Source organism: Lithobates pipiens, unplaced genomic scaffold (genome assembly GCF_037356315.1).
Source record: "Lithobates pipiens isolate NorthernLeopardFrog02 unplaced genomic scaffold, aLitPip1_a1.2 Scaffold_27, whole genome shotgun sequence".
Taxonomy (NCBI): domain Eukaryota; kingdom Metazoa; phylum Chordata; class Amphibia; order Anura; family Ranidae; genus Lithobates; species Lithobates pipiens.
The window spans coordinates 182,280,126-182,304,327 of record NW_027507788.1 but is presented as its reverse complement, the minus strand read 5'-3'; positions in this window follow the sequence as shown (position 1 = coordinate 182,304,327).

The window sequence follows — 24,202 nt, the reverse complement described above, 5'->3', positions numbered from 1 at the left end:
TAATAGGGTTCTATAAATGTATGGCCTGCTCTTGAGCATTTGTTGACGGACTTTTGGCTTGTACAAGCAGCATGCTTCTAAGTGCATTTAGTTTGCTGTTGACATCAGTTTAAGATGCTTCTGTCAAGAAAGCTGTACCTGAATGAAAGATTGTATGTCTACATCAAAACATGTGCACAGGAACAGGTCAGGTCAGTAGGGTTGCACTTGGTCAAACATGTGCAAGCATCTGAGTGCATGTTTGTTGGCATGTGCAAGGATTTCTGCAAGCATGCTTATTTTTTGCATTGGTACCAATCAGGACATTCAAACAAGACATCTTCATGGTGCTAACTTATCTTCAGTCATAAATGTCTTCCTCTTCCGCAGTACTGTGACCTACGTTCCCTGATTTTCTACCTAATACCAACTTATCTTCACCTGGACCTGCTCCTGTTTATCCGCCTGTTGCTGACCACTGCCTATAGCTTGACTATACATCTGTCTACTCCACCTGTATCTGAACTTCCTGCCACTTACCTGAACTCTGCTGCCGCATTTATTTTTAATCAGTCTTAATTAACTTGGCTTGAACTTTCACCCCCAGCCCTCAGTATTTGCATCATGGGTGCTTGTCTATTGTTGGTGCCAGTCTATGAACAGTTGGTGCATCTTTCTGTGGTTCCTCTGGCCAGTCATCTGTCCCCAGTCTCCAGTCTATCAGCATCTTCATCCAGCAGACTAGCTAGGAACTTGTAATTCATTCTACCTTTGTGCCACCTGTTAGCTCTACCAGAAGCCTTAAGCTGTTAGATGCATTATATCACTATGGACAAATTTATACATTAAAGCAGCACAATGGAAATCCAGTAACTCAAACAGAAACAAAATCTCTTAACCTAACCACATAAGTTATTCTAATTGTACAATCTGATTTAGCTCTATTTTATATATATATATATATATATATATATATATATATATATATATATATATATATATATATATATACAATTTTATTAATTTCCCCCCCCCAGAAAAAGACTTTCTTTGAACTCTTAAAGGAAATAAAAGTGACAGAAAATTCTCTCCATCAAAACATACAGTCAGATAGCAAAACAACATACATTAGCGATCATCCAAAGACTATAGATACCTTCGGGTAACCTATTATGAACTGCAGTACCTCACAAAAATGAGTACACCTCTCACATTTTTGTAAATATTTAATTATATCTTTTCACGTGACAACGCTGAAGAAATGACACTTTGCTACAATGTAAAGTAGTGAGTGTACAGCTTGTATAGCAGTGTAAATTTGCTGTCCCCTCAAAAAACCTCAACACACAGCCATAAATGGCTAAACCACTGGCAACTAAAGTGTGTACACCCCTAAGTGAAAATGTCCAAATTGGGCCCAAAGTGTCCATATCTTGTGTGGCCACCATTGTTTTCCAGCACTGCCTTAACCCTCTTTGGCATGGAGTTCACAAGAACTTCACAGGTTGCCACTGGAGTCCTCTTCCACTCGTCCATGACAACATCACAGAGCTGTGGATGTTAGAGACCTTGCGCTCCTCCACCTTCCATTTAATGATGCCCCACAGATGCTCAGAAGGGAGAGGATCATGCTGTGCTTCAGTATGTCACAGTACATGTTGCCATCCATGGTTCCCTCAATGAACAGTAGCTCCCCAGTGTCAACCATGAAACTCTCACCACCACACTTGTCTTTGTACTCCTCACCTGGCTGCTGCTACACACGCTTGACACATCTCAAAGTTTATCTAAGAATCTGTTGTGGTGTTGTGCCACCAGCTCCTCAAGACAATGCATACAGTTAAGTTCAGTAGTCCATTCTGTAATCATGGGAGCTTTTGCTGATTCCCAGTGCCTAGCAATCCAATCATATAAGGAAAAAGCGCAATAATCCCCTTTTAGCAGGGGACATAGAGCCCAGGAGTAATGAAAGAAGGGCAATCGAGGGTTAGTTATGGTATTATAAATACGAAAGGTATATGACCAAAAGACACGAATGATGGGACAATCCCACCAAATGAGGATGGAGCCCTGGGGATCGTCACACAGCCAGTAGTTCGGGGAGGCGGACTTAGACATCTGGTGAAGTGTTATGGGGCATCGATACCATCATCAATTTTATAACTCTTCTCCTGGACTGCTGTAGAGACAAATGATTTATGCGTGAGATTGTAGATTTTCATCAGATCGAGGTCAGGGCCTTCAAACTTCGTGTCCAAATCTCGTTCCTGCTTTAGCTCTATTAACATGCATGTAGTGTGAGGCCCTACTTGATTGGATACAGATTGAATGGATTGTTTAGGTAAGCCCTTGGTAAAACATATACATTACAACCTACAGTTTTACCAGCAACGGCCTGCTTGTATGGATACAAATTGAAATTACTACCTTTTGCAGATTCTTTGGCACTCACATTTATAATAGGTTCACTAAACTGTTTGGAGCATAAAGAATGTGTATTTACCAAATTGTTCAGCTCTTGACTGTTCCTCTGCCAGCTATTGTTGTCCGTGGCTGTCTGAATTACGATTGCCATCTCATCCCTTTAAAACCAAACACATATTAATTACACAGGTTTTGTGGCTAATTAAGGTGGGAACCCCAATGACACTTGGGCCTTGCAATTGATTGTTCAGTCACCAAGTTCTACAATGTGGAGCAGCAGGGGAAGTGTTCCCCATACTCAGGGCAGCAGGGGAACTAAGTGGTGGATGGCCCGGCATGTAGGCAGGGTCTCGTTAAAGGTACCCTCTTGGGAGCGAATACACACACACACATGCCTCAGCAAAATGAAAACCTTTTAGTTGTTAATCAAGTTGGAACAGTTACATTGATAGATGAATGGCACAACATATAACAAGACAGTCCAGCACAGCATTACACTTTAATGTCACCGGAGGACAGCTTCCGGAGTGGTGATACGCTGTAGAAACAGGTAACTCTGGTGGGCTCAATATGATCCTCAGGAGGTTCTGGGGAACCATACAGTGTCCTTTATGCTTACTCACCAGGAACCTGTTCCTAACCAGCAGGTTATTCTCCCTAACCAGGCATTTGCCCAAATGACGTGGGATCCCTTGTTTTAAGGCTTCCTTATTAAATGGCTGCCTGAATTCTCACAGAAATTTGGCATCAAATCAAATAACTGCCTTCCCCTTAGAAAACTAAAGAATTCCTCAAAGCAGTGATCTCCAAACTGTGGCCCTGGGGCCAGATGCGGCCCTTTGGTTACCTTTATCCAGCCCTTGAAGCATTATTCCTGCCACTGACACCAACAATGGGGCATAATTCCTTATGCTGGCAACAAAAATGGGGCACTATTCCTCCCAAGAACACTGCTTTATCTCCTTAATACCAAAGATCTGCCATTGTTTACTCTCACTGGGCACAATCCCCCCCCCCCTAAAATCTGAGGGACAGTAAACTGGCCCTTTTGTTCGAAAGTTTGGAGATACCTGCCTTAAAGCGGAGTTTCCACTAAAAAACAAAAATTACAAATACTGCAGCTGCTGACTTTTAATAATCGGATACTTACCTGTCCCAGGGTCCATTGATGTGGGGGAATTGAAGCCCAGATTGTCTCCCCCTCCTTTTCGAGGGCGCTGGCATTTTAACTGTGGGCATCCGGATGTGGCTTCACAGACGGGCACCCATTGCGGATGCTCGAGTCACTCCACGCGCCATGACTGGCCTAGAGGGATGGGGGAGAGGTGATCTCCCTTCCTGCACCGAGGGAAGTGATGTCAGGAGCCCAGGCGACTACAAGGGACCCCTTAGTAACAGGCATTTAAGAACATTGATAATTTTTTATTTTGGGGTGGAACTCTACTTTAATGGAACAATTCCCTTTTTTTTGTAAAATTGGCACAGACCCACCTACAGGAAAGAAGACTATCTGCACCTACCTATATGCATAATGTAAGCACATGTATTTAAAATGGTTGTAAATCTAGTTACACCACTTGTACCTACAGGTAAGCCTATAATAAGGCTTACCTGCAGGTACTGTATATATCTCCTAGACCTGCACAGTTCAGGAGATATGTACCATATGCGCTTGTGCTGACATCATCGGCACATGCGCACTGAAAAAACAGCACATTCATGCCGTTTCACCAGTAGCCATGCTATGACCGGCTGTTCCTGTGCACATGCATGGGAGTGACGTCAGCGCAGCTCTGGCCAATCACAGCACCGGAGCCCGCGAACCTGGAAATAACTTCGGGAGACATGTCGTTTGCCACAGCAGTGTGCAGAGACCGATGCAACAGCTTCGATATAAGGTAAGTATGCATTCTAGCTCATTATGCCTTTGTCTTATAGGGTTTTGTTATTTTTTATAAATTTTTTTGGTTTACAACCACTTTAAAGCGGAGCTCCACCCAATTTTATCACCTTAGCCCAAGACAATTAACTCGATGTCCTAATGTAAAAGCGGCACTTTTTTTTTCCACTGTACCTTAGTTTTGGAGATCATCTAGATTATTTCCTGTATGGTGTGTCTGCAGATATGGGTGGGTTCAGTCCAGCTATCTCGTCATTTCCTTTTAGCCGCACTGGCTCCTGGGACCTTGTGTCATTGTTCCCAGAAGTCAGTGCAGCGGCCTGTCGCGAGTTATCTCATGATTTCAATACCGGAAGTGACTTACTTATCTCCGTTGCCATCGCAATGGGGCGGGACTTCCAATGACGACCCCCGTTGTGATGGCAAAGTGAGCTGTTGATGGCGCTCCGATTTAAGGTTACTGTGCATGCGTGAGATCAGGGATACAATGGGTGGTGCTAGCTGGTCGATCAGCGGCACAGTATCCTGGAAGAGGGTGCCTGTGGGCTTCACATGCCCACAGGCAAGATGAGAACCATCTGTCTGAAGTTTTAAAGTTTATTTTTTCCTAGAAAACGGACCTCTTACAGCAAGAAATACGGAACAAGTGAGTTAGATATTTAAATCATAGAATCTTTGTCATTGTCCCAAAAAACAAAACAAAAAAAAAAAACGTTGTAGGGAGTGGAACCCCGCTTTAAAGCCCCATTCAGTAAAGTCAACCTGTCAATTTTCTCCACTGGTTCATTGATCAGATGAAAACTGCCTTCCTGAAATCAGTCTAAGACTGGCAGAAAATGTTGTGACTTGTAGTTTCTCATTAATAAAGAGAGCTAGGTAACACCCAGTTGCCATAAAAAAAAAAAAAAAGAAACACCCATGTGACACATGTGTGGTTTTGCATTTGGCAGAATGCGTTCTTGTGCTGCTGCGGTTTGAGCGACTGCCAGTGCACGGCTTCCATTAATTTTGTGTATCGTGAGAAGTCCATAATTAATCAATCACCAGCAGTGGCACAGGAGCTCATGAGCTGAGCGCTGGTTCATTGTATTTATATGTGACAGTTTTATTTTGTTACCGCAGTTCAAACAAGTCTTAGTGAACTCCAACTCAAAATGCACAATTTAAAATAATAAGTAATAAATAATGTCATCCGCAACCCTATTGGGAAAGTGGCTGTAAATAAATTACACATAAACAGAAAGCCCAACGCAGCGCAGCTGCAATTAATTAAATATATATATTAATAAATAAGCGTTGTGACTTCATTTCGGCAAGTAAGGACAAAAGACTTGATATTTGTTTGTGAAGAAAAATGTTATTCTTTCCCGTGTTTGCTCAGATTCGTTCGGCATTTTTATTTTGTCCATATACTGGATATGCTGTTATGTGGCTCATAAAGGGACCCTGTTAGTACAATGGCATACAGTGCTAAAAAGACGTTTTAGCCCTGGAATTAGCAATGCTTTCAGGAACTGATCAATAGCAGCCTCCAGTGTTTGATGGAAGTCTAGAATATGACAAAGGAGAGGGGTCCTGGTGCTTCCCTTTAAATGGATACTAAACTCTGGTTTAAAAAGAAATAATGCTAATTAATTATAGATTTTTAACTCAGAACAGTTCCTTCTATTGCTCTCAGACACAAATTCATACCTCCAAATTCATTTTTTTTCTTTTGCTGCTGTGATCTGTTTTTCTGTTAGAGGGTGGCTACGTATGTTCTCCATGGCATGTAGCAAAGTAGCCACCAGTGGCGGCAGGTGCTCAATTTTTTTGGGCTCCCTCACTAAACCCAACCACCCCCCCGTCCGGTCGCTCAAGCGATTGATCGCCTTTTTGCTCGCCCGCCAGCTTCGCACTTACCCCATCCAGGTCACGGCTTTGACGGCTTCCCCCTGAATCGTCTCCCAACCAATTGGGTCTTAGGACTCCCAGCCAATCGGGTCTCAGGACCCACTTCCTGATTGGCCAATAGGATAAGCAGGAAGACATTAGCGAATATTAATTTGCTAATGTCACACAAGTGGGAGGGCTTGGGTGCAGTGCTCTGCGCCCAAGCTCAGCCTTTTTAAAGCTAACATTGAAATACACTCTGCATGAAAATTAAGTGCCGGGCATATGGATTAGGGGGGCAGTGGCCTTGCGCCCCTTATGAGCGGCCTCCACTGGTAGCCACATTATCTTACTTGCTCCTGAGATGGACCATGGGGGTGCAATGTCAGTTCACCTTATAGATTTTCTTTAAGGTGAACCTACAATTTAAGCATTTGCCAACCCACCGCAGTACATATACTGTGACGAGGATGCAGCTACAGTGTTGTATTGTAGTGTTGTATTGTTTTAAGTGTTTTCTGGTTTTGACAGGACATTGACTCTTTCTTTATACCTTTACATGGGGGGGGGGGAGGGGGGGCGAGGCGCAGTTTACCATCTTCACCCTGGGCACAAGGTGGCCTTGTCCCAGCACTGCCATGGACTATGGGATATGCAGCATGCATACAGCACTGAACATGACCACAATTAACGTGCACTGCTCGTTTCTAAGAAATGGAAGTTAGAGGGATACGGAAAGGTTCAGGAGCTCACAGAGGATATTACAAGGAAGCTGAAAAACACACTGAGGGCTCCTTTTCACTCGCAGCAAGGACTGCTATTCCTCTGAAGTGTGATTCTGTGTTTAGATTGCTTTTCAGATGTGTTTGACAGGCAGTGAGGAGGCACACACGTAGCCTTTTCACTGCCTGTTTTAGCCACCTAAATTCCACACTACCTCCACCACATGGGTTGTGTTCAGTGGGCAGCGGTGCCCTCTGAGTGCTACAGGAGGTATAATTCCTACCGTCGCATGTACCCCTTTGCATCTAAAGGGGGAGTGGTTAGGAGTGTGGTAGGAACGCAGCTCAACTGCAAGAGTAAATGACCCCCTAAGAAACTATTTTATGAAAACAGATTACAGGGCCATTAAGTAGTGGATGTGTATGGATTATTTTTGGAAAATAAGGATGTTGTTCAAAGTCACTGTAAGTGCAGTTACACTTATTTTACTAAGCCCCACCACCAGCTGCCTCATCGGTCTTATATCACCTGTTCCTGATTAAGAAAGCTTAGCTGTGATGCTTCTTCAGTGTTGCTTAGCTCCTCATCAAAACCGTCCTGATTAAAGGGAGAATCCAGTGCACACAGCAGCCCTCACAGAGATGTTGACATGTTCCTTCAGGTTGTCAAAGAGTTCGTAAAGCTCAGATCTTGCTGGAATAGGGAGAGATGGGGGGCTGGCGGGGAGTTAGTGAAAAAGCACTGAATGATGTAGGTGCCCAATCAGACCATTTTGGTTCTGTAACTTGTGGCAGAATACCCATTTTGAGTGGCATTTCAACACATAAGAATGCACCAATTGCAATGAACTCTGTAGACAAGACATTCTTAGCCAAGGTTTCATGGAACCCTAGGGTCCCTCCAAAGGTTTCTTGACATTCCTAGAGCTGTGACTGATTAACCTCCCCTTCAATCGTGTCTGCATAGTTCCTGGACCAACACCAGTTGGTAAAGTCAATGGCATGACACCAATAATCTTTTTAACTATCTATAAGGGTGGCATCCTGACCACTACTTCAGGGGGTCATTCTTTCAACTGACCACCAAAGTAAGAGGAATTTTCCCACTGACCCCAATGAATTGGTTTTAGCAGGGGTTCCCTGAGACCTGACAATTATTTAAAGGGTTCCTCTAAGTTAAAAAGGTTGAGAAGGTCTGGTGTAGAAAGAAATGCTGCAGGTTGGTCTCCATTTTCATCCTTTTCTTTTTTTCTCTTCCCTCTCTGCCACTCTCCTCCTTTTACTTATTCTTAATTTTTTTCTGTTTTTCTCCTTCTCTATCAGCCAATTTGCACCATGCTCCTCTTCTCTCTTCCTCTTCTCGTCCTGTCTCTCTTATCCTTATTTTTATTCTTACCCTCTTTTCTCTTTTTCCACCTCTCTCCTCTCTGGGTCTTTCTTCCCTTCGTTATTTCCTCTCTTCTCTCCTAGCTCTCGTTTTTTCCATCTCTCTCTCTCTCTGTCTTTTTTTTTTTTGTCTCTCCCCTTATTATCAACGTGCCCCCACCTACCCACTTTCCCCTCTTCTCTCCTACTTTTCTTCACTCTCTCTTCCTTTTCTTTCTCTCTCTCCTTCTACTATTTATCTTTTCCCTCTCCTGCTCCCTCTTCTCTCCAGTTCCCACTCTCCCTCTTGATTTTCTCTTTCTCTTTTCTTTCCATCCTCATTTCTCTCTCTGTCTCTTGTCTGTCTCTCTCCCCCAATCTCTCTTTCTCACCCCACACCCTCTTTCCCTTTCTATTTTTTCTCCCCACTGTCTCTCTCCCTTCCCACTCCCCATCTATCACCTAATTTTCCTTCTCTCTCCTCCTCTCTCTCCTTGCTTTCCCATTATTTTCATCTCCTTCTACTATTTATCTTTTCCTTCTCTTGCTCCCTCTTCTCTTTAGTTCCTGCACTCCCCTCTTGATTTCCTCTTTCTCTTCTCTTTCCACCCTCATTTCTCTCTCCATCTCTTGTCTGTCTCTCTCCCCCCATCTCTCTTTCTCACCCCCCATCCTCTTTCCCTTTCTCTTTTTTCTCCCCACTGTCTCTCTCCCTTCCCACTCTCCATCTATCTCCTAATTTTCCTTCTCTCTCCTCTTCTCTCTCCATGCCCTCCCATTCTTTTCATCTCTTTACCACCACCACCATCCCACGAGGCTCTGCTTTCCTCTCTCACTCTCTCCCTCCTCCTTTTGTAATCCGCCTTTTATTTTATGGTCTTTCCTCTTCTCTCTCCCATATGTGTAACTAAAAATTACTTGACCCTAATAAAATATTATGAGCTGACATTGTCCCCTGCACATCTTAGTATAAAATCTTGTAATCAACTTCCTGATGCTAATTTTAAGGATAATCATCACCCACAGCTTTTTTTCAATTAAATTACCTAAAGTGTATCTAAAGTTTCTTTTTTTCAGTTTTGAGTTTTGGATAAAGGGAAACTTCAGAAAAGAAATACATAAACAAATAAATACATACAATTTTTAGCTGTCACCAGAACAGAAATGCAGGGGAAATCTTCTAATTGGCATACATTTCAAGTGTTTAGGGGAGAATTTCCTTAAGGGTGGCCAGAATGATTGACAGAAAAACAAAACAAAAAACTGATTTCCCCATCCACTCAGTATAGAGGAATCATCCTCACTAAGACATTGTATTCTGACAGCGGGATTCCTCTGCTGTCACAATACACTGATCAGTGGCTGCAGCCTCTGATTGTGAGAAATGTTTTCAAACGTTCCAGTTCAGTAGAAGTCTGTTTAACGATCAAATTCTGTTGAAAGGGGATGGCCACACATGGATCGAAATATGGCCTGTTCCTGCTGAAACAGACAAATTTTGATCCATCTATGGCTATCTTTAGTTTGAAGGGACTTCCCTTCATTTCATGTTGTGTCAATGGAACAGGAAGTGACTCGAAGTCCACCCAATAGGACAAAGAGGGCAAAATAGGGGTTTCAACCCTTCCCTACATTATCCAAAACAAACCAAAAAGGGTTTGGCTTATAATATATTTTAATAAGCCATCCAGTGGCTGAAACAGTACAAAATAGATACGTTGCAGATGTGAAGATTTCCTTTAGTACCCTTTCAGAATGTTCTGCTGCACTGAGGTGCAATACCACATACCCACTAACAAGCACTATTTTGCATTTTATTGTGAAATGCTGCAGGTAGGCGGAACACTTTGGTGGGGGTGGGTCAGCCATGCCTCTTGACCTTTGACCTCTGGGGACATGCCTTCTGACCTTTGACCTTTGGAGCAGGTCCCTAGCCCAATACCTGAGTCCTAACCTTGTTCTTCAAGGGAAAACCCTAACCCTAAGTTCTAACCCTAAGTTCTAACACTAACCCCAACTGACCTTTGACCTATGAACTTTAACCCTAACTCTAAGTGCATCTCAATTTTATGACTCCCCCACCCTAAAACCCCTACCTTTCCAAGATCCCGCTAGGTTTGTCGGAAAAAGGGTAAAAACATTTTATTTTACTCTCCAATCTTTCTTTGGGCTCCTCCGCTTCAAAAGTTTCTTCTTTTCTCTCCAATCTTTCTTCTTTCTCCACTATATATATATCTCTGCTCTCTTTCTTGCCTCTGCCTGTCTCTCATCTTTTATTTTTTTCTTCCACTCTTTTGTGTTTTTTATGACTCTTTTTTTCTATTGCCCACCCCATTCATTCTTTTCTCCTATCGGTCTTCTCTCTCTGCTCTCTCTATCTCTTCCTTTTTCTCTTCCTCCTCTCTCTAGCTTTCCTATCTTTTTACGTATTCTTTCACTTGTTTCTCCTCTATCTGTCTCTCTTCTTCTTTTATGTATTTATCCACTTGTTTTTATTTTCCCCCTCTCTTCTCCATTGGTTCCTCTTCCTCCCATTTTTTCCTCTTTCCTATCCTATCTCTCTTCAAGCCTGCGCATCCTACGAGTTACTAAATGGCGAGCGAACTAGCCAAACATTTTTTTTACCCTTTTTCCGACAAACCGAGTGGGATCTGGGAAAGGTAGGGGTTTTAGGGTGGGGGAGTCATAAAGTGGAGATGCAGTGGAGTTAGGGTTAAAGTTCATAGGTCAAATGTCAGTTGGGGTTAGTGTTAGAACTTAGGGTTAGGGTTAGAACTTAGGGTTAGGGTTAGGGTCAGGATCAGGGTTAGAGTTATAGGGTTAGGGTTAGAGAGTTAGGGTTAGGCTTTTCACTTGAAGAACAATGTTAGGATTCAGGTATTGGAATAGGGACCTGCTCCAAAGGTCAAAGGTCAGAGAGAAAGAAAAGCAGAAGAGTGGAAGAATAAGTAAAAGGGGAAGAGAGTTAAAGAGAGGAGAGAGAGAAAGAAGAGGTAGGGAGTAGAAAGAAAAAAAAAAGATGGGAAAGAAGGGGGGAAAGAATTGGGGATAGAGGGACCTATTGAGAAACAAGTGGAAGAATGCTGTAAAAAACCGATAGATATAGAGAAGAGGGAAAGAAAGAAGAGCCAGATATTGGACAAAGAAATGAGGAAGAGGAGAGAGAGAGTAAGGAACGAAGAGGAGTAGGGCTGTATAGAGAGGAGAGAGAACGTGAGACAGATGGGGGAGAGAGGGATAAAAAGACCTTTTATGAGAATTTTACCGAGGTTCCTGGAACAGTATGCACAATATACTCTCTTAATGCTGCAAACCTATTTACAACCACAGTTTCCCTTTAACATAACCACATGGAGCTCATTTTTCTTTTAATATGCCATTTAAAACCTAAACAAAGATAGGGCTGTGTTTATCTGTCAATCTCCCAAAATAACTCTTTTGTAGTACAAAGCTTTGTACTCATTTTTAAGTTTTCTCTTTCCTGTAAAGCTGAAGTTTCAACAGGAGGAAAACGTTCCTATCTCACATCGCCTACTCCATTCTCATCCCCTCAGCCATTTCCTGCAGAAGTCCGAGTTTATTAAAGACGGAAGACATGCCTATTAAACAGTAGCTGGCTTAGTAAATAAGACTTCATTTTCTATGGCAACCGGGCAAACAAACCCGCTCAAACAAAGATGAAAACTGACATAAATCTGAACTTTGTCAATTTTGTTTAGTTTTTCAACTTTGCCATTTTTCGTAACGGGAAGGGCTTTTAATAACAAATAGACATTCGATTTCCACACAGAAATAATAAAAAATGCATTTTGGTTTGGCTGTTGGGGCATTAGACAGATGGGGCTTGAAAACAATACGTGAGAACAATTTTCTCTGGAATGCAAATCACGCAACTTTTATTTATTCCTGCTTTTTACAGTATCCCATGGTTTCAAAAATCCCATAGTTCCAGTTTTTTTATTTTTTTTGTATAACCCCCTAATGACTGGTAAGAGCAACAATAATTTCACAGTCTAGCAGGTGGGCACTGCAGCATAAAATGGCTATCCTGCTCCAGGAAACAGTGCATGACAATGCATATTATAGTTGTCTCTTTGCTGTGGCTAAGCTGTGACTATCAGTGTTACAGTGTAGGCCCTGGGAAAAGAACATATTGGCTACTAGCCAATGATCACTGTCATTTAAAGCTGAACAAAAACTTTAATTCATGCATATGTCTCAATAGCCACAGTAGCTAAAAATATGCTTTGTGTGCACCAAATATCCCGAAAAAAACAGATATTACCTTACAAACATAGCAGTGACATCACCATTGTGCTGTAAAATGCCTTTGCAGAAAGCAGAGTTGTGGGTGGGACCCAGCAGGCCCCACCCAGTACAAGCTGCCTGTAGAAAACTACAGGAGGGGGCGGGGACAAGAGCAGTCATCCTGCACAAGGAGAGACCCGTAGTAAGCGGGCTGTAATACAGGAAGCTCCTGCACAAAGGCAAAGCTTCACACTGGATTAATATATAGATGGAACAAATACACAAAGCACACCAAGATTCAAGAAGAATGCACATGATTCTTGTATTAACCACTTGCCGACCGCTGCACACCGATATATGTCAGCACAATGGCAGCGGTGGACAAACGGGCATCCCTGTATGTCCCCTTTAAGAGGTGGGGATAGCAGACACTTGCGCGTACCCGCCGCATACAGCGTGACCGCGCCCGTGGGACCAGCAGACAACGAACAGCAAGGCATTTCTCTATTCTGCCTTGTGTCATGAGATCACTGCTCCCTGTCATCAGGAGCAGTGATCTCTGTCATGTGACTTGAAGCCCACCCCTTCACAGTTGGAATCACTCCCTAGGGTCACACTTAACCCCTTCATCGCACCCTAGTGGTTAACCCGTTCACGGCCAGTGTCATTTACACAGTAATCAGTGCATTTTTATAGCACTGATCGCTGTTTAAATGACAATGGTCACAAAATAGTGTAAAAAAGTGTCCGATGTGTCTGCCATAATGTCGCAGTTCCAATAAAAATCGCAGATTGCCACCATTACAAATAAAAAAATAATTAAAAATAAAAATGCCATAAAACAATCCCCTATTTTGTAGACGCTATAACTTTTGCATAAACCAATCAATATACTCATATTGCGATTTTTTTTTACCAAGAATATGTAGAAGATCGGCCTAAACTGAGGAAAAAAATTGTTTTTTATATATTTTTGGGGGATATTTATTATAGCAAAATGTAAAAAATATTGTGTTTTTTTCAAAATTGCCGCTCTTTTTTTGTTTATAGAGCAAAAAATAAGAACCGCAGTGGTGATCAAATACCACCAAAAGAAAGCTCTATTTGTGGAAAAAAAAGGACGTAAATTTTGTTTGGGTGTAGCGACCACGCAATTAAAGCGACGCAGTGCTGAATCGGAAAAAGTGCTCTGGTCAGGAAGGGTGTAAAATCTTCAGGGGCTGAAGCGTTTAAAGTATAAGCATAGGTTAGAGTGGAGATGGATTAGAACACCTGTCAGTTTTTATTGCTCTGTGCCCTCGATAAGAAGATTCCCCTTCTCTAATAGTTCTGTTTACCATTATTGTTAAAAGTGAAAGTAAAAGAAAATCCCACATTTTGGCTTGTCCCTAGAAAAGTAATAGAGGGGAAATCTTCCGATTGGGAATGTACAATGGAGCATACACACGGTCAGACTTTCCAACAACAAGCTCACATCCAACATTTCCTATCGGAAAATCCGACTGTGTGTTTACGCGGCATTATTCTGGCATTCTTCTATACCGGCCTTTCTCAACTTTTTTTTTTACTCCATATGAACTCTTGAAATAATTTTCAGGTCTTAGGGAGCCCATGAACAAAAGAAATCAGCAGCGGTCACTGGGAAGAATATTCCGCTTGCATTGGTGATCAGAATGCCACCCTTCCAGACATCTTAAAAGATTATTGGTATCATACCACTGGCTCTGCTAAGTGGCGAATTTAGGAAGAGGAATCACTGATCCAGGTCAGACAGGAAACAGCAGGTAACCCCACAGCTGGCCCGACTCACCACCATGACAGACAGAAGAATTTGATTTAGACAACCACACACCACAACGGTATACCAATCTTGAACTTCTTTATTGTAGTGTAGACATAAAATCACAGGAATCCATGTGTATTGGTAGCATGGTACTTTTTTTTTATAGATTTCTGTGCTTTTATCTGTCTACACTACAATAAAGAAGTTCAAGATTGGTATCCCATTGCGGTGTTTCGGTTATCTATCTCAAATTCTTCTGTCTGCTAAGTGGTGTTGGACCCAGAACCATGCAGACCTGATAAGATGGAAGATCAATCAACCACAGCTCAAGGAACATCTAGCAACCACTGAAGGACTTTCCACGGAACCCTGGTTGAGAATTGCTGTTCTATTCTGTACCTTTTTCTTTAACAATTACAAAAGATGTGCTAACAATCCGAAACACGGTGCTTTGCATTTCCAGGTATTCGTAGGCTTCATGGACACGGGGCGTTTTTACCTCTCCTGAACGATTTAACTTTGCCTCTTTGGTTTTAGAAAGGAATTTTTTTCCCCTGCTGTAGCAAATTGGATCATTGCTTTCCTGGGGTTTTTTTTTTCCGCCTCCTCTGGATCAACTGTGGGTATTAGATTAGGTATATGGGATTGGATGATATTTTTTATTTTATTTTTATTTATTTTTTATGGTTGAATTAGATGGACTTGTGTCTTTTTTCTACCTGACTAACTATGTAACTATTGAAACTTGACAGATAGTAAACGGTGTTTAAAACGTCCGTTTTGCCGCATTTACATGCTGGGTTTGGTGGCATTTTTCCACGTTTGCGTTTAGAAGCATTTTTTTCAAATAGCCAAAAATGAAAAACGCCTGCAAACGAAACGCGGCTAAGCGTGAATTACTGTGCTTAAAAGCTGTTACAGGCGTTTGGCGTTTCAAATGCCTCTGAACATCCGTCCTGGATGCATTTTTTTACATTAAAAAAAAATGCTTTTAAACTTGACTGCCTAGAAACGACTATAAACGACTCTGTGTACATGTACTGATAAGATAACATAGAGGAGAGTTCAGGGGCAGCTGAAAAAAAAACGCGCAACTGCTCCTAAATGTCCCTTTAGCAGCAGAAGTGTACATGAGGCCTAAGTTGGGAGCCATTTTGAGAACGAGGTTACCATCAACCATATGAGATCATAGAAATCTGCAACAGCAATAGGAATAGGGCATTCTAAACCTCTCCCATTCTAAAATGGAAGAAAATCTGGCTGGAATTCTGAAGGTAAATTTCAGACATCGGTGGGTCCTAAATCAAGACAAAAAAAAATACACACACACACACACGTGTAATGTCCAACACGCTACATCAACCAATAAACAATCATCTTTATTTTCCATCTTCCCTTGCTTGGCATCATTGCTTTTTTGCGACAAATTCATTTTTGTACGTTTTTTTTCTCTGTTTCAAGTATAGGGGATCATTTTACATCCACGTTGATATTTTTTTCCCCTTGTTTCTCTTTGCTTGCTCGACAGGAGCGGCGAGCATCCATTAAGAGAAGAATGGAAAACAATACGTGTTTGAAAGATGAGGAAATTTTAAAAATGTCAGCACTTGTGAATCTCCTCAAAGTTTCTTTATAATTTCACTCTATCATAAAAATCACTGCAGCGCTCTTTTCTCTTACGCTTTAATGAAGATAAAATTCAGCGACGTTTATATCACCTAATATGTGTTTGAGTATTAACATGGGTATGGCTTTCAGACACTGAATGATAAGCTGTTTCTCGTACGCTCAACCAAGTGACAAACAGCCAGCAGAGATGAAATAAAATGCGGGGGATAGATTCGAGTTTACTAAATGGCGCTTTCAGATATTACCGGTACTGGAAAAAATGTCTGTGTTGTCCATAGTAACCGGAAATGTTTTAAAAAAAAAAAAAAAAATTCTAGAGCTAGTTTGAAAATCCAAAGATATCTGAATGGTGCAAAATGGACCTCACAAAGGAAGATAGAACTAATTATTCTATTGCAAGAATTCTTAAGTCAGAATTTTAAAATCTTAAAAAAAGAGTTTACAATTTAAATTGTTTCTCACAATATTACCACCTTGCAGTCTTTCTTCTAAATGATGAATATCCCCCACCCACTCCATATTTAGATTAACCTCCCTGGCGGTATGATTATGTTGGATTTTAGGTGCTGAAAGCAGTACAATATTTTGCATGAAAATTTGGCATTTTATATTGTAGTCCTGTAATTCTTAGGAATAACTCACTTCAATCTGTCCAAACCCGAGTCTAGTAGACATCCCGGGTATGATAAAATTTGAAAAACAAAATCATAAATTAAAATATAATAAATAACTATAAATAATTATACCAAATAATAATATAATAATAATAAAAATTATTCAATAATGTAATCAAATCAAAAACAGTGAAATTTGCTCAGTTGCAGAATTGTCACTGTCATTACTTTTCAGTATTTGATGACGGATCTCCCCACAAATGATTATCACTCAATTCTGCGAGTGATTACAATTTATTATCTCTGTTTTCTAACTGGTCTAAACCCTCTTTTGATGTAAAGAGTCAGTTTTGGTTGCTATGGACAATCTCCAGTTTGCAGGCAGAAAGAACAGTTTTTATAATATAAAACTGCATTCAGGACACTGGGCAGACCACTAGGGACAAAAGGGGTGTGAAATAATGACATACAGTAATGTAATCTGTAAGATTACATTATACTGTATGTAATGCGTGTGTTTCACTTTTTGAATTTGTCGCCGTTCTCAGTCCTCATGCGTCGCAACGCTTGCAGGAAATGGAGCCCGGCTCCATGATAGATCGAGCGGAGGATGAGCCGCTCGCACTATGGGAAGACATCACTGGATCCAGGGGATAAGGTAAGCATACTCATCCTGCATCCTGTGATGCGATCCCGAGCCTGGTTCGGGGTTACCGCTCATGGTTCTGAATCTTCATCCTGAGCCAGACTCAGGAATACCGCCAGGGGGGTTAATATAGAACTAAATAAACGACACATATGATGCAGTCTGCCACTAGTCATACATAACACAGCAGTTTTTGTTTTTCTGAGCCCCCCCCCCCCCCCCAGCAACATAGTTTTATTGCATGTTACCCCTGCCTTCAAAGTAATTATTCTCTCAATTTCCTGTAAGTGGGTGACGATGCTGTTCATTCTGCAGTAAAATCGCACAGCAGCATTGTAACCCCATAGAAAGGCTAGATAGATAGACTTTTAATTTTAGATCAACAAAGTCTAACTCATACAATTTTTTTTAAGCAGTGACTGCAATGGTTTTTTTTTTCTTTTGGAAAAAAAATTAAAGATTAATTTAAAAAAAAAATCATACCATTTGTCCCAGCCCTTGTAAAGGCCCGTACACAAAATCGGACTTTCCAACAGGAAATGTTCGATGACAGGCTGTTGCCGGTAAATCCGACCCTGTGTATGCTTCAGCGGACAATTGTTGTCTGACTTTCCACCAACAAATGTTGGCTAGCATGTTTTCAAATTTTCAGCGGACAAATGTGTGTTGTTGGTTTTTCCGAGCGTGTGTACACAAGTACGTCAGGCAAAAGTCCAAACTACAAACACGCATGCTCAGAAGCAGAAGCGGTCGGTCTTGTAAACTATCGTTCGTAATGGAGAATTAACATTCGTGACGCTGCAAATTATGAAATCTCCAAATGCAGCGCACAATTCTCTTCTTCTTTAATGGGATAATAATGAAGCTGCTTTGCTGGTGATACTGATGGAGTTATTGCAAACAAATTTTCAAAGGCTTTTTTTTTCTATTGATATCAAGAATAATATTATTATTTATTTTATTTATTTTTTTCATTTGGGCAAGTTACCACAACATCATTATCCAGTAATTTTTAAGAACAAAGATATTATATTGGTGTCCCTTGTCAATTTTACATTGTATTTTTTAAAATGTAACTGCCTACTCCCAAACTGTCATTTGAAGTAAAACACATAGCAAAGTATTATTCTACACAATTTTTTTATTGTGCATTAAAAAAAAAAAATTAGACATGCTATCTGCCAATAGAACTTAAACAAAATGTGCATTCTATGCATCCAAAAATATAGAAAATATACCAAATCAAATCATTATTCAACCAAAATAATAATGTCAAAGCAATAACTCCAAGGCCAATAATAAATAACACGTTATCTCCTCCGATTCTGCAACATGTCTGGTTGATGAACGGCCATTCAGAAACGAATTGAAAAGCACTAAATGAAAAGTGTGAATTGAAAAGTGCTAAATGAAAACCGCAAAAAGAAAAGCACGAATCAACACTCACCAAACTTCTACTAACATGAAATTAGCAGAAGGAGCTCAAAGGGTGGGCTAAAGAGCTGAAAAAGCACATAGTACGCCCCTACGTTTGTGATTGTTGGCCAACAATTGTGTGGCCATGTGTATGCAAGACAAGTTTGGCCCAACGCCCTTCAGACAAAAATCCACGGTTTTGTTAGCCAACAATCTGATCGTGTGTATGAAGCTTTACTTTTGCTGGACAGCTTGGTCTGTATAATAACGGATCTACTGGCTGGTCAACTATGTTACAGAGGGGTAGCAGAAAAACAAAGACTGCATCATATACGTCATATATTTTTTGCGCATAGTTCCACTTTAACTTGCTCTGTGCAAAGGCAGTTTTGCCCAATTCTTGCTGAATCAGACAATATTTAACCCCTTTTGGCAACACGCAGCTCAACAAAAGTCAATTGTGCAATCAACTTTTGTTGAAGGAGCCAGGTGGGAAATGGTTGGCCAAACAGTGACTGCAGTGATTGTATCCCATCACAATCACGCAGTGCTTTACAATATCACAATCCTTCTGGCGAGATCTTGTGGAATAGGAATACAGAGAGCAGCCCAAATCTGGCAAGAAGATGCAATGGACTGGGGTGTCTTCTTGTGAGATTCAAGGTACTCGTCATTCCCCAGAATTCTCACTAGAGAAATAGTGATGTCATGCCCAGCAATGCAGAAGAGGGAGCGGGGTAAGTATAAAAATCAAACTTTTATCTGAAGGGCATGCGCTGTTTGGGTATTCTGACAGTTTCTAGTTCAGGATGTTAAAATACAATAGCCAGCAGTAAAGATTCATCCATTCAAACATGGATGGAGGAACGTGTTGGATTTCTTTTGTTCATAATAAGTATATGACCAGCCTAAGCCTCACAGTTCAGCTGTAGTGTCAGAGGTCATCTATAAATGGGTTAAAGTCAATCAGTCAACTGCGAGAGCTTGCATATTACTATATGGATGGAAATGTGTTTGCAAGACATTTTCTTGATAACCATAACAATTGTTTTTGATGGTTCTGTGCAGTATGTTTTAAACATGCTTGGAACAAGCATAGATTTATATTATGCAATAAAAAATGTAAAAAAAGAGAGAGACCAATAATCCTACAAGAGATCAGTTGGGACGCTGAATGGAAGAGGTTAAGCTAACTTTCTACTTACCCCCCATTTTGTTTTTTATCTCTATTCCTTGTCTTTCACCTTTAAAACACCCTCCCCCTATATCCACCCCCCCCCCCCTTTTTTTTATTTTTTTAACTTTTTGTCCATGAATAGACAGGGGTTAAATTCATTTTTTAGTTTTTCCAGACTTTCCACCTACAAAACCATTTATATTAAAGGCTACAGAAAGTTCAGGTACACAAATTGCATTTTTATATTAACTTTGATGTATTACAGGTGGACTTTCTAACTGTATGTGAAATTGTGAAATTGTACTGTAAATTTCAAACATGTTCTGATAATTGTTCCATTGCTTATGATGTTTAAATATATTACTTTTAAGATTGTAAGCTCCTTGAGGGCAGGGACTGATGTGAATGTATATGTAAAGGGCTGCGTAAATTGGCAGTGCTATATAAGTATCTAAAATAAAAAAAATAATACAACTGTATATATATATATATATATATATATATACACAGTTTTATTATTTTTTTTATTTTAGATACTTATATAGCACTGCCAATTCACGCAGCACTTTACATATACATTCACATCAGTCCCTGCCCTCAAGGAGCTTACAATCTAAGGTTCCTAACTCACATTAATACATACAGATGCCAGGACCAATTTAGAGAGGAACCAATTAACCTTCCATAATGTTTTTGGAGTGGAAAGCCCCATACAGACTATCAGTTTATCTGCTGAGTTTTTCCTTCAGATTTACCAAAACCATATAATATGAGGTCAAACCTTAGGAGTTTCAATTTGTATGCAATTAGGCAGGCCCTTACACTACATGGTTTTGGTAAACCTGAAGGAAAAACTCAGCAGAAAAACTGATAGTGTGTATGGGGCTTAAGGCTGGATTCACATTCATGCATTTTTAGTGCTTTTTGCATTTTGCAGATTTGCACTACAGAACGTGTTCCATAGGAAACCATGATAAGTGGATTGTAGTGAAAATCTGCAAAATGCAAAAAGCACTAAAAATGCATGAATGTGAATCCAGCCTTAAGCCCCATACACACTATCAGTTTTTCTGCTGAGTTTTTCCTTCCGGTTTACCAAAAACATGTAGTACAAGGGCCTGCCTAATTGCATACAAATTGAAAAACTCCTAAGGTTTGAATGCAAAAAGCACAAAAACTGCCTAGGTGTGATTCCAGCCTAAGAGGGAATCGGAGTACCTGGAGGAAGCTTACACAGGCACAGGGAGAACATGCAAACTCCAGGCAGATAGTGTCGTGGTTGGGATTCATATATACTGTATATATTTCCTTACTAAGTCCATGGCGGCATATGAATGGGTAGACCCTTCTCTAGGATGCCTCTCCCATACATTTTGAGGCTCCTACAGTCCACTTATTCCATAAATAGCCTACTTAAAAAACTGGGAGGGATTCTATGCTGCCATTGAGTTATTGAACAAAAGTAAATTACTGTAAGTATTTGATATCAATTTTCCTTATATGAATAAATAGAAAATGAGAAAGACTCAATGGACCCCTTGGTCATTTTTCTGCTGCCACTTCTTCTATTTTATTTTTTATTGAGTATTTTGACTTTTAAGCTGCATGCAGGAAAACAAATTGATGATGACTGTAATTTAAACGGAAATTAAACAATGAACAACCATGGTGGAAAAAAAAACTTCAAAGTGAGAATACAATTTTTATAAACAAAGCAAACCCCTGATTGCAGATCACCTCTAAGCAGAGAGGTAAATTTGAATTTAAGTTCAATGTGCACAAAACTTCCAAGTTTTTTTAAAGTTCGGAAACCAAAGTGCAGTTAACAATTAACCAAAATTCATCTTTAACAGATTTCAGTTCAGAAAACTACAATCTGATTGGTTGCTTTGGGTTACTCCACTTTGTATATCTTAATTTCTCTGTGTATTACTTTATCAGCCTGTGATCACACACCTCGCATTAGACTACGGTAATCCAACGGAGCTCTTATGGTCGCTGCCTAGTAAATGGAGCCATCTTGTGGCAAAGGGAAGGAATTTTAGGTACTGGAGTTCATGCCGAAAATTCAGTTTTTAAAAGTTCATGCTTTGCTGATTTTCAGGCAAAATATCATTGTTTTTGCTAAGATGCCCATTCAAAAGGCTTTAAAAAAAATGAAATACTTCCTGCCGACGCCACCGATTGTGGAAGGGAGTTCCACATCCTCACTGCCCTGACAATGAAAAACCCCCTTACACAGATTAATGCAGCGGTCCGCCAACAATAAAAATAAAATGTTTTAAACAATTTAGACCCTTACATATGGTCAATGTTACACTCACATGTTTGGTAACAGATATCCCCCCGATGTCCGGTTTGGTAGCAAAAACTTAGTTTTAAAATCTGTTGCTGGCAGGCATGTGAAGCCCACAAGCATAAACTTCCTGTATTCACCGCTCGTTCCCACACATGCTCAGTTTGTATGACGTGGATCGCCGTTAAGTTCCATATTGCCATCACAACCGGCGGCGTCGTTGGAAGTTCCTGCCCCGTTGTGATTGCAATGAAGATAACACTGAACACACACAATTCGCAGTGGGCATCCACACTGACTCCTGGGAATAATGACACAGAGCTCCCAGGAAACAGTGTGGCGCTGGATATTACGACCAAACCCGCGGGGGTCATAGACAGGAAACAAACAAGAAAGCACAGATATATAGGTATACCCTCTTAAAAAAAAAAATCTTCCATTTAACAATGTAAGCAATGCAATAATGCGATGGAGCTAAACTTAGAAATTTGTGTGGATCTCTGCTTTAAGGTTAAACCGCTTCTCTTCCAGTTTCATTGCATGGCCCTGTGTCCTCTTACAAGCCTTGGGACTGAAAAGTTTCATACTTACGCTGGGATCACCGTTGAGATATTTCTGTATTGCTATCATATCCCCTCTCAAGTATCTCTTCTCCAAAGAGAATACATTTAGCGTTTAGTCGTAATTAATGTCCTCCAGTCCCCATATTAATTTAGTTGCCCTTCTCTGGACTCTCTCCAGCTCCAGCACATCCCTTCTGCGGACTGGTGACCAAAACTGGATAGAATATTCCAGATGCGGCTGAACCAGAGTCTTATAAAGTGGCAAAATAATCACTTTCTCTCTGGAGTAAATTCCCTTTTTATTGCATGCCAATATTCCGCTAGCTATGGTAGCCGTAGCTTGACACGGCATGCTATTTCTTAGTCTGTCTTCTACTAGGACCCCTAGATCCTTCTCCACCCTGGAAGCCCCCAGGGGTTCTCCCCCTAATGAGTAAATTGCTTTTATACTTATTCCCCCACAAGTGCATTACCTTACATTTTTCAATGTTAAACTTCATTTGCCATGCAGAAGCCTACTCCATTAATTTATTCAGGTCCTCTTGTAAAGTTTATATATCCTGCTGTGATGTTATTACCCTACGTCATTTTTGTGTCGTCAGCAAACACTGAGATCGAGCTATTTATCCCATCCTCTAAATCAGTTATAAATAAATTAAATAGAATAGGTACCAGGACAGAGCCTTGGAGTACCCCACTAACCACTCTAGACCATTCTGAGTACATGTTATTTATCACAAGCCTTTGAACACGCCCCTGTAGCCAGTTTTCTATCCAAGAACAAACCTTATGGTCCATGCCTACACACCTCAGCTTGTAGATTAAGCATTTGTGGGGGACTGTGTCAAATGCTTTTGCAAAATCCAGATACACCACATCCACCAGCCTACCCAGGGGCGGATCCAGGAGGGGCAACGGGGAAATTGCCCCCTCCGAGAACACGGCCAGCGGGTGCCAGTACGGCCGGTTCCGCGGGTGACTGCGCTGAGTGGACGGGTGAGGGGGGGCAGCTGGGCGGCTTAGGAGGGCTGCTGGCCAATCAGGAAGCCAGCGGGCAGGGGAGCAGGGAGATGACATCATCTCTCACTGCCCTGCATCCCTCCAGTTCCGCCCTCACTGTGCGGGAAGCTGTGTGCAGCAGAGAGATTACATCATCTCTCTGCTGCCTATCTTCACTCTGGAACTCAACAAAAGAACACCTTAGCAGAAAAGTGACACAGTAGGTGACAATCCGCAATGTGTGCCAGGCTACGTAGCAAGTGGCAATCTCCAATGTGTGGCAGACTACTTGGCAAGTGGCAATCCGCAATGTGTGGCAGACTACGTGGCAAGTGGCAATCCGCAATGTGTGGCAGGTGATGTGGCAAGTGACAATCCGCAATGTGTGGCAGGCTACGTGGCAAGTGGCAATCCGCAATGTGTGGCAGGTGACGTGGCAAGTGGCAATCCGCAATGTGTGGCAGGCTACGTGGCAAGTGGCAATCCGCAATGTGTGGTAGGATACGTGGCAAGTGGAAATCCGCAATGTGTGGCAGGTGACGTGGCAAGTAACAATCCGCATTTGGTGA